This window comes from Cyanistes caeruleus, chromosome Z (genome assembly GCF_971803275.1).
Source record: "Cyanistes caeruleus chromosome Z, bCyaCae1.hap1.1, whole genome shotgun sequence".
NCBI lineage: Eukaryota > Metazoa > Chordata > Aves > Passeriformes > Paridae > Cyanistes > Cyanistes caeruleus.
This window is the reverse complement of record NC_141732.1, coordinates 75679866-75695943: the sequence shown is the minus strand read 5'-3', so window position 1 is coordinate 75695943 and position 16078 is coordinate 75679866.

Sequence of the window (16078 nt, the reverse complement as noted above, 5' to 3'; positions counted from 1 at the left end):
TCATGGCTCTCCAGGTGGGTCTCACCAGAGCAGAGGAATGGGGCAGAATTCCCACTTTCACCTGCTGCCCACTCTTCTCTGGATGCAGCCCAGCACTCGGCTGGTTTCTGGGCTGAACACACAGTGTTGGTGCATGCCCAGCTTTCCATCCACCAGCACCCCAGAGTCCTTCTAGAGCTGCTCTCAATCCTTTTTCCACTCAACCTGTAATTGTGCTTGGGATTGCCCCAACCCACATGTGTCTCCTTGCAAAATATTAATGGTGCTCCTAAAAATGAAGTGAGGAATCAATTCTTCCTCATAGCAGGACAACTTCCCAAAAGATCCACATTTATCACCACACACCGAGACATTTTTTTTTCTGTTTTCATTAATTAATTGATTAATTACCACCTCTTTAGGCTGGAATCTTTAGGATTGTTCCTCTATTGTGTTCAACTGCCAGAGGTGGAAAAAAATCACCCATATGTCTCTTATGATTAAAGCCTCATTTAAGGACTAAGGCTTCAGATACTCTTGAGGTTTCCAGGTGGTTTTGCATTCTGCAGTCTGTCACCATGGAGTTCCTTGAAAAGTTGCAGCAGTTAAGGGGAAAAAACTAAATTAAAAAAAAAAAAAAAGGCAAAGGAGAGAAAGAAGGGAGGGAAAAAAGCAATAAGATAACTAAGGAAGAGCTTATTTTACACAACTATCTTTTCAGAATGCATAATATAGTGTATAAGGTTCCTGACTTAGAGGAGTTAAAACATGTTTTCAAAAACATCTCACAGCAAACTGTGTTCCCTGTGGTTCCCCACACATTTTGTCCTCCAAATCAGCTTCTAAAAGTCCTCAGTCAGGTGAGCATTTAAGCATTCTTGTTCATTATTTTTTGCATTAGCTTGTTTAGACAGTTTTTTCTCTTTCTTTTGCACTTTCATGAGCACAAACACTCCTTATCCATGTCCTTTTGTTAATAATTATAAACTAGCAGACAGTATGAATTTAAACTGAATTTAGTGAGTGATCTCTGATGTACCCTGATGAGCCAATTGAAATCAAAGGGAAGATTGACATTCAGTGCATCTCTTCATTGAGAATTGGTTCAAGACCTTAGCAATGTTTAAAGTTTTGCTGAGTTTAAGTTCTAGATGCAATACTGTATCTGCAATATTGATGGCAGTAAACCAGACAGGCAGAGCTGAGTTAGGACCAAAAATGAGCTATTGGTGCATTCATCTGTTAAGATCATAGAAGTAATAAAAGAATAGAAGAAAGTAAGTAGCACAGAGAAAGATTCAGCCATTGTATGCAGTTTCTTCAGTCAAACCTGACTGCATGGGGTTTTGGTTTGTTTGCTCAGAGTGGGCTTTTTTGTGTGAATATGTTTCAGATTTGTGTGAGTTTTATCCTTACAAACAAACAAACAAAAACATTTTGACAGAAACACAAGGGCAAATTCTTAAAGGCAACGTTCATTAAAAAAAAAGTCAACATTCTTCCGAAACTTAAGGTAGACTTCATTGTGCGTCAGGTTATTTTCAAAAAGTAATGTTTTCAGTCAAAACTCAGATTTATTTTATGTGGGAAATTTTCTGTGATTTACAAGAGGCTTAAAAGAAGGTTCTTGATCTTAAAAGCAAATCCTTTCTCCTATTCTCCCCATTCTGCTCCGTCCTCTAAATGTGTTTGTTTTCCTCATTTTTTTGTTTTTTTTGACAGGGAGGGGCAGTCATTAACGTTTGATAGAATGATAACCAAATGAAAGTGACCCTAAAGGAGGAAAATGGTCATACATCTTGTGATTTGGGCGAAAGAAGTACAAATTACTGGGTGATTATTACTGCCTCATAGATATTTTTCCATGCTCAGTATATCACCTACTGTAGATTCTTTACCTCACTTGCTTATACCTTTTTTCCTTGGTTGTTATGTAGGGGGTAAAGGTCAGTTAGCTAACAATTAAAATAACTTACAGGAACTGGCCAGCTCATTTCAAGTTATGAGATACCTAATTTCTTTTTTCTGTATCTAATCTTCAGCATCAAATCAGATAGTAAGGTTTTGGTGCCTTACAAGTACACTTGATATGGTAATCAAACAGGATTAAAAAACTTGCATGGCAAATATGTAACTAATCATAATTTAAAATATATATATAAATCCTTCTGTTTACAGCTACTGGAGATATGATTAGGCAAATGTAACTCAACAGGATCAACTGATTAATACCAGAAGCCTGTGATATCAGACTAGATTATTTATTATTTTTTATATGGTTCTAGTGGCGTTAAAAATCCTTAAAACTGTGAAATCTAGATGACATCTGATATGTTTAGGTTAGGCTCATAATGAGTTACACAGCTTGTGCCACTGCCTCCATTGGAAATATTAATGAGGTAAAAATTATAAAGGAAAAAATAATTGTTCTAATTGTAACATCTATCAACATGTTTAGCCTCTCAGATTCTGCTTAGAACTCCCCTAACCTCAGATTCATTTCCTGAAATCAATTAAATCAATGGGCAGCTTGAAATCGAAATAAGAGTCAGAACTCTCAAATCCATCTTTGGGACTGGGCCTGAATTGCTCCATTATGAACATTTGAATATATTCTTTGTCAACATGGTTATAGTGAATTCCATTCTCTGCATCATAGGCATATTAAGTTAAATTCTGACTTTCTTTATGGCATTTGATTTCCAACCATGAACATTACCTCCTGTTCAACAAGCTTCAGTGTAATTTTCCATTTTGTTTCACTGAGTTAAAGGAAGAAAAGAAACTATCTTCCAAGCCTTTCATTTTATAGACAGCTGGTCATTTCATTAACACTTTTCATATTCTTGTTTGTCATGATGACTGACTATAGTAGAAAGATTTTCTTCCCATTAACATATGATAGAGCAGCACTTTTTATCCCAGGGATGTATTGATCGGGTGAGGAGTACATTTATTAAAATGTAACCAGCATCAACTTGCTGGCTCGTGCGAATGGGGCACATTTTAACCAATTAAATAGTCATGAAGAAGAGGAAAATCAATATCTCTTGGATCTTTCTACTCGAAAATTTGCCAGCAAAATGGCCTATAGATTTATAAAATTAATAAACAAATGAACATAAATCTTATTATTTTGATTTTTAATTATGTGTTGGGTCAAAAGAGAAACTTCACAGTTATCTGGAGCAAGATTAACATCACTTAGATACACCTAATTCCAAGATTCATAAATTACTCTAGTAAGTAAGCTTAATTTATATTAATCAAAATAAATTTCTTGTATTCTAAGTTATTAGAGTATTTCTTTTTTGTGTTCAAAAGTAATTTTTATTATTAGTTGTAAAAGTATTTTGAAGAACAATTTCAGAATGCAGTGAGGAAAAAAAGAATCCCAGTAGGCTGTAATGAGCACTGATTAGATTGAAGTCAGCCCACCTCATCATGTTTAAGGGTGGCACCTTAAAAGGTTGTTCTATTCTCTATTTTTACTTTCATTCTTAAATTGTAAGCAATAGTTTGTATAGCAAATGTGTTTTGATATAAAACTCTGGGTGTGGCTGTCCACAGCTATTCTAAAGGAATATTCTAAAGGGTCTCCAATGAGACCCCATTATTCAACCTCCAGGAAGGTGTTGTTGTACAAACATGGGCTAATGAATGCTGTGGCTGGAATAAGGTAGATGAAAGATTTCTTTAGGGACTGAAAAGCCAGTTCAGCTCTAAAACCCTTGTGTTAGCTCTCACCCAGGTGCTGCCAACCATGTGCTTCACACAAAAGATATTCCAGTGTAATTAATTGTGTCAAAAAGACAGATTGAAAGGAACAGATAAGGGATGTAAATTAGAGCTTGCATGGTGCTAAATGGGTGCTGCAGGATATTTGCAAAGATAAGAACTGCTATGTGGATACAGAACAATTTTGGTGACTCCTAGAAGAGAAGCTGGAGCAGATGAAGTTGGAAAACCCCCCAGCAGTCACCACTGCTCCAGAAAGGATCCAGTAAGTACAGAAAATTTTGTTTATTGCCTAAGAGTATCTCCAGAAACCTTTTTGTTTATGTTTTGGGTGTTTTCTTTGGGTTTTTTTTGTTTGGTTTTTTTTTTTTTTTTTTTGTTTATTTTGTTTTTTAAACTTAACACAGTCATTCACACCACTAAAATTACAAAATGTACCAATTAAAAGGAGATTTGGTGTGGTTTTGGTTTTATTAGATAAGTTGCTCAGAATTTTACTTTTCAACATTTACTGCAGTTGCATGCATATTGTGGTTGCAATTCCTATTGTTATGCATATTTTATTGGAGAGGCTTTCAAGCAAGAGAGTGATTTGAAACTGAACAAAAACCTGGATCAATGTTTCCATCACCTGTGTTCACACATACATCCATTTCATCCAAAGGACTTTTTTTCTGCTATGAACATAATGTTTATAATAATTTAAACATACACATCACATGTTTTGAAAGGCAACCTCTCCTGTAAATTGACACTAATTTATAAAAAGCAGCTCAAGGAAGACTGTTCCCTTGTATGGATGTTTGTTACTAAGCCTGAAAGTTAACACTTATTACCTTAAACTCCTTAACCAATATTTTGTATTAAGCATTTGAAAGATGAAGTACTGAAATTAGACCTTTAGCACACAATCACTAGCAAAAAAGGAAAAAATAAAAAAAAAAGTGTTTATCTTTCTCTTGTATGAGTCTATGAAATGACTTTTAATCAAATTATTGTGAAGAGTCAGGAGGCTCGATGGGTTATTGCATTAAATCCTAAAAGATATCATTGTTTTGGTACCATTGCTACTTCCTCTGTTATCAGTTTTGCTGAAAACATAAAACTTGAAGAATGGTGACCAGAATAAAATGAATTTCAGAATCTGTCTCTGTGAGTCTTAAAATTAATCATTGAGCTTTCTAAGGGGTAGTGAGAACCAAAGATCCAGTAACTAAGAAAGATACTGAGAATGAAATCAAAGTTGAAAATAAAGTCATTAAAATGAAAGGAAAAATGAGAGGCACAAGAAGTCTTCAGATAAAGAGAAATTACATACACAACGAGGATCTTATCTGACTTAAGCAGACGATAAATAGAAATCTGTTGCTTCACTATGTGCAGATTCATTTTGCAGTCTTGCATTAGAGACAAATACACAGTGCAAAAAGGGGAGCAGGTAGAACAGCAGGAAAAACAGAATGAAGTAGGATTCTCTGTCATGTTTTCACACTAAAAGAGTTGAAACGTTGCTGACCATAACTCTTTGTGTAGCTATTTTAATATATACTGCATTCACTTTTGTGGAATCAAATTACAGTGGGATTAACAACATTTAAGGAAGTAGAACCACTCTGAGCTGGACACCAGATACAGAAATTTAAATGCTATGTGTAAGAAAGTCAGTCAGGCTTTAAGCAGAAATATTCAGGGCTACAGATGAATGGAGCATGGACAGTCTATTAAGTCTTGTGGCTTCTTTCACCCTTAATCAGTGACACAAGAACACAGGGCTCACTCCATCACTGCACATATCATGCAGGTAACTAATCCCATTGGGGTTTTTGATTATTGTTTTTTTCTGCATGGCACCCCAACCTTTTAGAGTAAGCAGTATCTGTGTTCATTACAAAAAAAGTGCTGAACTGGTCACTAAATTGTGGAGGAGAAGTCTCATTTTCCAAGGTTTCATTTTGGAAGTTGTCCATACAGACTGCAGAAGTTCCTGCAGTTCTGGGAGCACCTTGCATCAAGCCATTATTTTCAAAGTACCTGTATTAGCCTGAATCTGATTTCAAGATTTTTAAACAGTCAAAACCAGGCTTTCACATCCTGAGAAGTACATTGGAATTTCAGACTCCAAGGAAGATCCAAGAAATGCAGCTGGAGACCAGTTCCAGCTAGGGCTAGACAGTTATCTAAACTTCCCCATGAGTAAGAAAAAAGTTTGAAAAAATAAAAAGTGGAATGCTATTTTGTAACAATGCAATTTTACTGTTTTTTGTTGTGTGATCAGTGAAAACCGGGAAGATGGGGTGCATGAATTGTCTCTGCAGTACTTGACTTTCTCCATTTAGAAAAAGGAATAGTTGGACAGACATGGAGAATTTGCTTGCTAATATAAAATATGTAAGTTATTCAAAGTACAGATTGTTACAGACCTCTCTGAGCCTTTTATTTCTATCAGAGATTTGTAAGAACACATTTATTTCAAGTCTAAAGCAGCGGGTAGATTTTCCAGAGCAGAAGCAATTTTCTGTGCTCTGCAAGGCCTTCAAAACACAGAACATTGTTCTTCTTACTGCCTATATTAGACACTGTTTATTCTCTTTCAGAAAGTGCTGTGTAATCTCTAAATAAGAAATGTAGTAAACATGTTAAAGATGTTAATTAACTGTTGTTGTGTTATGTGTTAATATCACCAAGCATTCATCTTTCCTCATGAATAGCTTTGGCAAATCTTCTGATCTTTCCTGTTTCTATAAAGTATTAAACCATCAGAGTTACGTTGAGTTTCACAAAGAAAAAGATAAAAATACAAGAATGCGATGAAAATTATAGCTTATATCTGTTTAAACTTAATGAGTCACTTGCCATCAATACATAAAGTGGCTCTGATATTTTGGGGGTGAGCAGGCTGTTATTAATCCTGCCCATTTCTTTTAATGCTTGATAGAGCACTAATGGGTATTCAGTAAACAGAAACAATTAAGTAAATTTGCTGGAAAATGCTTTGGAAGGTAACACCCTCCTCCACTTGACTATAACAGCCTTTTCACCATGATCAATTAAACACTATTAATAAAACAAGATACTCAGCCAGAAATATATTTTTAACCTTGCTCCCTGAATTATATAATTCTGGAGTCACCACTCCCCCCTTTCACATTCAGACATTACCAGATGTAAAGACTGGGATTTGTTTAGCTTGAATAAACAAGGACCTAGGAATGGAAGAGCAAGATATATTTCCAAGGGCATTTGAAAAGTGATGCAAAAAAGAGACAGAAATATTTTATGTTTTTTCAAGGGAGAACAATGGAAAATAGGAAGAAATTTAACAAGGGGAAAATAAAAGTCCTCTTGCTTAAGAAATTTCAAGTAAGACTCAACAAAACATTAAGGATTGGTCAGTAAAAATGAAACCAACTCAGTGTGTCACTGAAAGATATTACAAACCTAGAATAAAGGATTTCTTAACTGTTTATTTTTGTTCTCCTTCTTTCACTAATGTATACTCTCTACTTTTCCTTATTTTCTTGTTCAGTCCTTGTTCCTCTTGTAGGCATTTTTATTTTCTTTCTTAACATTCACCACACTCAAAATTCAGATGACATTGTAAAAGATCTTGTTAATTTCACTGGCTTTGGAAATTTGTTCTTCAGCCTATCTCTGATCTAAAGGAAGAAATTTGAGGGAAGAGGTTTGAAGTAAATTTAAGATAATTGTCTCTGATATACAGACACACTAGACCAAGAAAATTTTAATGTGAAAACATTAGTGTTAGAAGAGTATTAATGGGGTTCTGTTCAAGTAATGAAGCAAAATATTAAAAAATCCCTGAATATCAGAGAACCCCTTATCATAGGAATATGTCCTATCCCATTCAATAGCCATCCCAGGGGTAAAGATGGTATCTTTACCTGTTCAAAAACTGGTGAATATTCATTGTCAGAAAGAAAGTTTGTCACTGAAGTCCTTCTTTCTTCCCATGTTTTAGACCATATAGAAATTATCATATCCACAGTAAACTTTTTTCAAGCTTATTAATGAAGAAAGAAAGAAAAGAAAGGAAAGAAAAGAAAGGAAAGAAAGGAAAGAAAAGAAAGAAAGAAAGAAAGAAAGAAAGAAAGAAAGAAAGAAAGAAAGAAAGAAAGAAAGAAAGAAAGAAAGAAAGAAAGAAAGAAAGAAAGAAAGAAAGAAAGAAAGAAAGAAAGAAAGAAAGAAAGAAAGAAAGAAAGAAAGAAAGAAAGAAAGAAAGAAAGAAAGAAAGAAAGAAAGAAAGAAAGAAAGAAAGACATTAAAACCCAAACTGTAAAAAAGAATTAGATTTAAGCTTAGACATAGACTTGACCCAACCTTTTTTTTTTTTTCTTGAAAAGTAAAAATAGTTCCTTGTGATTTTCATCCTGACTAAAGCTGTCAAAAATTTATAACCTTTTCAACATGATCAATGTTTTTCTTCCTTTTTTTTTTTCAGTAACTTTCTGGGTTTCTTTTTTTTCATGCATCAGCTGCCTTGATTCCATCAGGACCAAAATATGTATGCATGATGTTTTCTACATGTGATCCCAAAAATTTATATCAGACTGTATGGTATTTTTGTACTTCAAATTGAAAAATAAGCAAAAGAGAACATTTATTCAAGTGTTCAGTGGCTCCACCCTAGAATGAGCTATAATATATGTTTAGTCCTTTGAGTATTCCTTATTTCTACAAGTAGTTTCTGATGTGGAACTACTCTCTCCCTATTTTACTTTCCATCAAACTTTACTAAACTTTCCTAGAAACTTTCAATTACATATTCTTTTGCAACATTCCAAATTCCTTCTTTATCTTCCTGCATAGAGGTTTGAAGATTTGAATATGTTCCATCTATTGGGACTTTATAAATAACAAATTTAACAGTTAATTAATTTTTTACCAAGCAGATATGAAACAGCACTTAGAGGACTGACTTTGGTATTTGGTTGTTTTTTGGTGTTTCCTCTTTTTTTTATTGGCTTGGTTGTTTTTCCTGTTAATTTTTTCTTCTAGCTTTAGTACTAATTTTAAATTCTATACCTCCTGATTGTGAGATAGCCAGATATCCAAGCCTGCAATAGCTGAGATATGAAAGCTTGCATTGTACTGTAATGTATTTTTCATAATGACTAAAGATTCTATTTTCTGCTTACCTCAAGTGCAAGATGTTAGAAACTACTTTAAAAATAAAATGATAAAAGAAAAAAAAAAACAAGTGAAAACATTTCCCACGTCCTGATGATGTGTTTAACAGTACTAACATGTCTAACATTAAAATTTTATCAACAAATCACAAAAAAGGACAATTTGTACACAGAAATCAATTTACCATGCACCTCTCCACAACACTCACTTATAATTTATTTTGCTTATAAGAGAATTTACTTTTAAACCTAATTTTATTGCTTCAGGAGAGTGCAGAAGAAAACACTGCACATTTTTCTTGCCTTGCAAAGGGTAAACAGGAAACAAGACAAGAAGCAATAAAGGTTAAGAAACTGGGTATAAAATTAACATCTGTGTCTTCAATAAATGAAAAATTATCATGGAGCCACATACTTCCCCCTTCACTGATTGGGTGTATTTTTTTCCCATTGGGATTCAATTTATCTGAAGGAAATGAGAAATTCTTGCATCAGTTTGCTACAGGAACATAAGGGCCAGAGTTATGACTTTTAAAGCCCTTCTTTGTCTACAGTTCTTAGTCTAAAAATGTCAGATACCAGAGACCTCAGAAAAAGAAATCTGAAAAGCTGCAGTAAGCCAAACAGAGTCAGCCTTCCCATATGGAATCTTACTTCTTACATTACAGTTGCATGCCAGCCAGTTTTTAAAATTATTATTATTTTTTAATATCTTTCATTTAAATTCTATTTATTATGTATTTTTATTGCATATAATGTTACATGTAACACTGCACGCTATATATTAAATATTATATATTAACACGCTTATTATTTATGTGATATATCATTATACGAATAAATATCTTATTTAAATAAAAGCTTGAATGTTGCTGAGTGCATGGGTGCAAAAAGAAGAAGCTAAGCAAACTAAGTATTTTTTGGAATGAGTTATGAAAACTAAATGTTCACCATGCTAAAATGTTCATCCTTTTAATAAATTTCAATGTGCTGCCTTAGATAAAAGTGAAGTTATATACTTGTGATGCACATCTGTATTACATACAATTGTGATGTATGGGTTCTCTGATCATAAAAAGACAGCACCAGGTGAATGCAGTCTTCTACCACTGTTCTACCCTGACCCCTCTGCTTTTTCATGTAGGGCTGAGATTAGGAGAGGAGGAAGAACATTCTTGAGAGCTGAGCATCGTTAAGTGGAGGTGGCTCTCTGTTCAAACAGGAGAGACTATTAGAATAAACTTTCTCACCATAGAAACCCTAGGTTGTCAAGAAAGTTGTTGCTCTGGCAACAGCATCACCTGCTAGTCATCTCTGGTCACCTGGAAGAGGAAAATTGGTCAGGTAACCAGAGAGGTTATAATAAGGCAAAGGCTTGGATATTCCCTCCTTTCAGGTCATGCTGGAAAGTGATGGATCTGTGAAAGTGACTTTGATTATTACAGGACTTCTAAATTCAAGAGACAGCTGAGAATGGTTGAGGCAGTGCCCAGCAATGCATGGATAAAGCTCTGTCTATGGCAAAGAGTAGCTTGGGATATGTGTGAAAAAGCAGTTTTCGTCCCTCCTGCTGACTTGAGAGCCATAGCAGCATCACAAGTTGCTTGGTGTCAGTTAAGTGCAAACTGCAGTGATACCCTGAAATCAGGGCTGTGGCTGTTCTGTGGGGATAGGTAGAAAGTGAGGGGTTTGGAGTCCTGAAATTCAACAAAAAGTGCTTCTATAAATATTTCTTCTAAACATAACTAGGGAACAAAACAGCAGCTTGTTGAAAGACTATTCAGCTGTCTTCAGCTCTCCTTTATAATATTAAATTATGAAGTAAAACAATTTAATTTATTTATGACAATTTTTACCCTTTGAAAGGATATATTTTCTCTAATTTCATTCGTCTGAAATGTATCTGTCCAGTCTTAATCAGTTGTAGGATGATACGGATATATTTTCAGAAATTTTCTTATTTACTTTGCTATCTGTAGAGACAGAATAGTCAACTCTTTAATGGGTGGTAAATGCTACATGGCATGAATCCCAGCTTTCCAAGACTCATCACTTCAAAATTCATCCCTAGATACTGCCACTTGAATTATATTAAAGTAAACATTAAGTATATCCTAGATCTAACTCACAGCAACCCCTAATTCTATTGATAAAATCATCTTTCCCATCAAGTGTGAATAGTTAAAGCTCTCCCTTAAGCCTTTTATTTTTCTGAACATTTAGATGCTATTCAATATTTATAGCTACATTTCCAGTTGCACTTGTAAACACCAGAAGGTGAGAAGATTTGAAGCCTAAATACAGGTTGCTGAGCCTGGTCAAATGTTATATTTCAGATGCCAATAAGGACATTTGCATATAAACTGTAGTATCAATATCTCATTTCAGTAGGCTAAAAAGCTTGCTGTAATGGGCGCTTTATTGTTTCTTCCCCATTTTATAGACTACATTTGCATTTAAAGATCTCAAGCAGGACAGAATGGGATACTCCCAAATCCTGTGAGAAACAGAGTGTTGAACATTGCATACTACTAAAAATAATAGTAATAAAATGGGGTGATGTGTTTCTTTCCCCCCCACTCCTATTCCCACAGGAAATCTTCTTGAGAAAATTGAAAACTATTTTATTTTATTTTGTTAACATCCAGATGTTACCTGGAAATGCTTTAATAAAACTTTCTGCTGTAACTGTTGTAAATATTCCACCTCTTTCCCTGCTAAAATATTAGGTCAGCTGTCACCTTCCAGCACAGAGGATGGCATCCCATTCTTGGAGCATTATTTGTACTGTGGCAATTTTTCTTTGTAAAGACATGGTGCAGCTCTGAGTTCTGAACTGTGACCGAGGCATGAGCTCCCCATATGTATTGAGGTGGGATATGTCAAAAAGAAACCTATTTAATAAGGATTTTACATGTTAAAGTCAAAATATTTTAAGAGTCAAGCTAATGAAAAATAATAAATCTGCAGGAAGTGCTTGTTTTTCACAGCATGGTGGAGAGGATCTGATGAGACACAAAGGAACAATTTTCTGCCAAAGAAAATGAGTGATTTTCTTTTGTTAGAATAATACCTCTTGGTGAAAGTGCTGACCACAGAGAAAGAGAGAGTGAAAAGTAGATTGCCCTTATAAGCATTTCAACTCCAGGAACCATCATCAAATAAATACCTATCAAAGGGCATCCTTTCCTTACTGCTGTTGGAGCAAACACAACTCCTGGAGTGTTTGACACCACAGGTCTCTCCATGCTTTGCTGTTCCATCCCTGGTTGCATGTCCCCAAGATCCTACAGGGAGCAGGGAACACTTCAGCAATTTCACAGTTAATAAAGACTATGGCACCTCTCCCATGATTTCTTTTGTCTAACTTCAACGACTCTGTGGTGTTTCTGTCTTCTCCTCTAGCATTAGTCCTGTGATCTCATTTTCTCTCCCTGACATGAAGAGAAACCCTTATGTCCACATTTATTCTGATCCAGAATATACCTTCAAGAGGCAAATAAAACTTTGAAATTCGGTAAATTTTGAATCAGACAGCAAGAATTGTACTGATACTTGCTGCAGCTCCTATCCTTAATGAGCATCAAGAAAATGAAATTATTTTCCTTTGTACTATTCCTTTTCATACCATATTTCACAAACAGGAAGGATCACTGTTACCCTGAGTCATATGTACTGCAGAACACATTTAGAAAAAAAAAATAAATTTAGGAACTGATTTTTTTTTTTTCTTCATCTCCCAGACTGTGAGTGTTTTCATGGTTCTTTCAGACTGCCTAATACCAAACATTCCAATTTTTGTCTGTTCTGTTTAGAGGAGGGAAGGGACAAATCCAGTACAGATTACAAGCTATCTGAGCCCTCCAGCAAGTGTCAGCATTATCCAAGATAAACTCACATCAGAACAGACGCCCTAACTTACAACTAGGTTTTATATTCCACAAATAATTTATTAAGATACAGAACATTCATCCATCGGGATTTAGAAATAAGCTCATATCCTGTACAGATTGCACATTTTAGATTCAAATTGGAAACAAAGGAGTCACCAAATATTATTAACACAGCTGCAGTGCTGCAATGTATGCTGAGGGTGGCTTCCAGCTGAGGCAGTACCAGCATGGTGCTTTCTGGCACGACCAGGAGAAGGGTCCCACACGGCATGCCTTGAAAAGCCCTTTGGAAAGACAGGGATCTGGGCTGGATGTTTTTCTTTAGCAATGAATAGAAGTCTGGCTGCAGATGCATGCAAGTATTTCTTTGTTTTGGATGAAGCTCCTCTTGCACTGGTGTTTACTTGCCCCATTGACTGAACTGAACTAAAAAGCTGTGGGGCAGAGGGTTCTTCTAATTCAGTGGGTTTGCTTTAGTGCCTAACCACCAAGTCGACAGATGAAATACAATCTAAAGAATTCAATTAGAAAAATCAAATCCAATTTACCTTTATCTTACGTGCAGCTTTGCTACCATGCATTTGCAGTTCTTGTTTCCTGTGCAGGAATATAGCCCATTTTAATTTGACACAACCCATGCTAAGGAAGAATTCCTCCTTATGGTAAACTGACCCTTTTATTTCTCAGGAAACAGCTGTAGCAAAGGTAGTTTACAAAACCTGCAGGTATGATCTCACCTGCAGATTTCTGGCAGGTGCCTGTAGAATACTTATGGATGAAAAACTGACTCTAAGATGGCTGCTGGGATCCTCTTGGAGGCAAAACTTTTATGTATCAGTAAATCTGAGCAATTTCACTGATGGCTGGTTAAAACATTTCCAAGGTGGTAGAATTAGCGTCATTTGATAGAACAGCTGCCTCTAGTTTTATTTATAAAAGCAAATATGTCCATTCTAAAAATGGCCTTGTTTACTTTCAAAGGAGCCTGACAAGCACAAAAATCAGCACAGTTTACTTGCTCAGCACTAGCTCCACTAGCTGCTGTGAAAAAAACAGGAATAGCCTCTCTTTCCTACGTTATCTTTCACAGGAAACAAGTTTATGGCTTTTAAAGATCTTCTGTATCTAACTCAAAGTGCTCAACCTAATCTGAATGAACAGCCAAAGAGCTTAAGGATAAAGACTGTGTCAATTGCCTTGTCTCTTAGGATAATCTGTGTGATGGCTGGTAGTGTCAGAGAGGATTTTCAGAGTCTGAACTCACAAAATTAAAAAAAATATAACCATAAAAAAGTGTAATGAAAATAATTAAGAGCATCAACTTGTTTGACAACCTAATGCAATACAGATTCTAGCATAAACCTGGAACAGTAAGCACACTTAGGACATACAGTGATGGGACTTCCAACACCAGGTGTGCTTTCTAGTGCTGTTCCTGCAGCTGGAGTGATGCTCCTTTCAGACAGAAGAACAGAAAACAACATTTAATTCCCTCCCTATCTCAAAATAAAACCAGAAAACACTACTGTAATTTAAAAAAGCAAATCAAATTAAGTTTGTGTTTGTTGGGGGGCTTCTGTTTGTTTGTTTTTGTTTGCTGACTGCTTGGTTTTGATTTGTTTGGAGTTTTTTTTATGCACACCTTTTCCCAGACCAGATAAAAGCATGAATCATAGACAAAAGATGTGAATAACATAGCTTAAAATCATGCAAGGTTTTCAGAGAGTTTGTCACTGGGGTCAGTGCATGAATGTCTCAACAGGTTAGTAGAGAACTTATGGCTCCTGGCTATATTGGCAAGATTCTGCAGAGCAGGTTTTCCCTAGCCACAAGTCTGAGAGTAGGCTTTGCTCTTTATTCTTCATTTGTTTTACAGTAGAAATAACTGTCCAAGGAACACCATAGTCCCAAATTCTTAAGCATCATATAAACATTTATTGAGGCAGTCAGAGTCTGAAAAATTTCTCAATGTAATGACAGTGAGGGAAATGACAAAATAATGTAATTTATTTGCAAGTAGGAAACTAAAGGTCATACAGAAAAATGCTCCTTTTGTGAAGTTACACAGGAGGCTTCTCCTTAGGGCAGGGAATCAGGGAAGTTAGGAAGATTCACCATAATATTGTCCTTCCCCAGTTCACCATCCTTCACACAGGTTTTGCAGAAATCAGTATTTTATATCTATCAGATATATCATCCAGATTCTTCCCTGAGTAAACACCATGTAAAGGTTTGCATGCACTTTTGCACTTAACATAAAATACATTTTAGTAAGCAAACGGTAGGAGACATAATGTTATTTCTTTAATGGGCTATATTCAGTATATATATTATGTTGTTTCCCTTTTTTCGTGTACTTATTTGCTCATGATTCATTTAAGATTGTGCAACACAGCCCTTTGGAAAAAAATAAATAAAAGAAGAATTAAATTGCAAATTAAAGAAAAGTACACAGATGTGCTCCTGCTTTCTCATCTCTTAACTGAACTTTGAACTATGGTGTTCTTCAAATGAAAATGAGTAAATAAGAGCACAAACAAACTCCATACAAACCTCATACATTTATTAACAATCACATCCCACTACAGAAATGCATTACTCTATCATTCAGAAAGGAACAATGTGATTCTATATTCTGACAGCTTCTGAACAAAAATATTACCTTATTCTTGAATTCAAACAGCTTGTGATGCTATGTATCTTATTTTTTCATATATTTTACCTCCCAAGCTGTTCTCCACCATATACAAGATAAAATGGAGTATCCCATGTACTAAGATAATCTAATCCCCATGCTGTTAAAGGGGAAAAAAAACCTCACAAACTCCATACTCAATAAAATTAAGAATAAAGTATGCCATCTGAATGTAGAAAAACTTTTTAAAATGTTTTTTTTGAAACGCTAAGATCATATCTGGTGTACCAAACTATTTAGGGGCAATTGGAACAAAGACTGAGCTATTTTATCCAGTGCTTCATGATTATCAGAGGTAGACAGAGCAGTGCTCAAGCACAGTCTGTACAAAGGTATAATTGCGGAACAAATAGGCTTTATATGTACCTTGTACATTAAATAATTTTAAAATTGTCCAGATAGAGAAGTATGCTGGAAAGGTAGTTAAGAGTAATTTTGTATTCTTGCTCTTCTATTCCTGTGGGGGAAATTGTTTACAAAATAATGGCAATTATAAATGATTAAAAAATTGTGTTGTTGTGCATCATCCTTTTGAAAATATATAAATGGCTGATATTGTTGTAAAATAATAAGAGGATTTTTTTATCATAGTGATGAATCTTATGAGCAAGAATGCTACGCTGAGC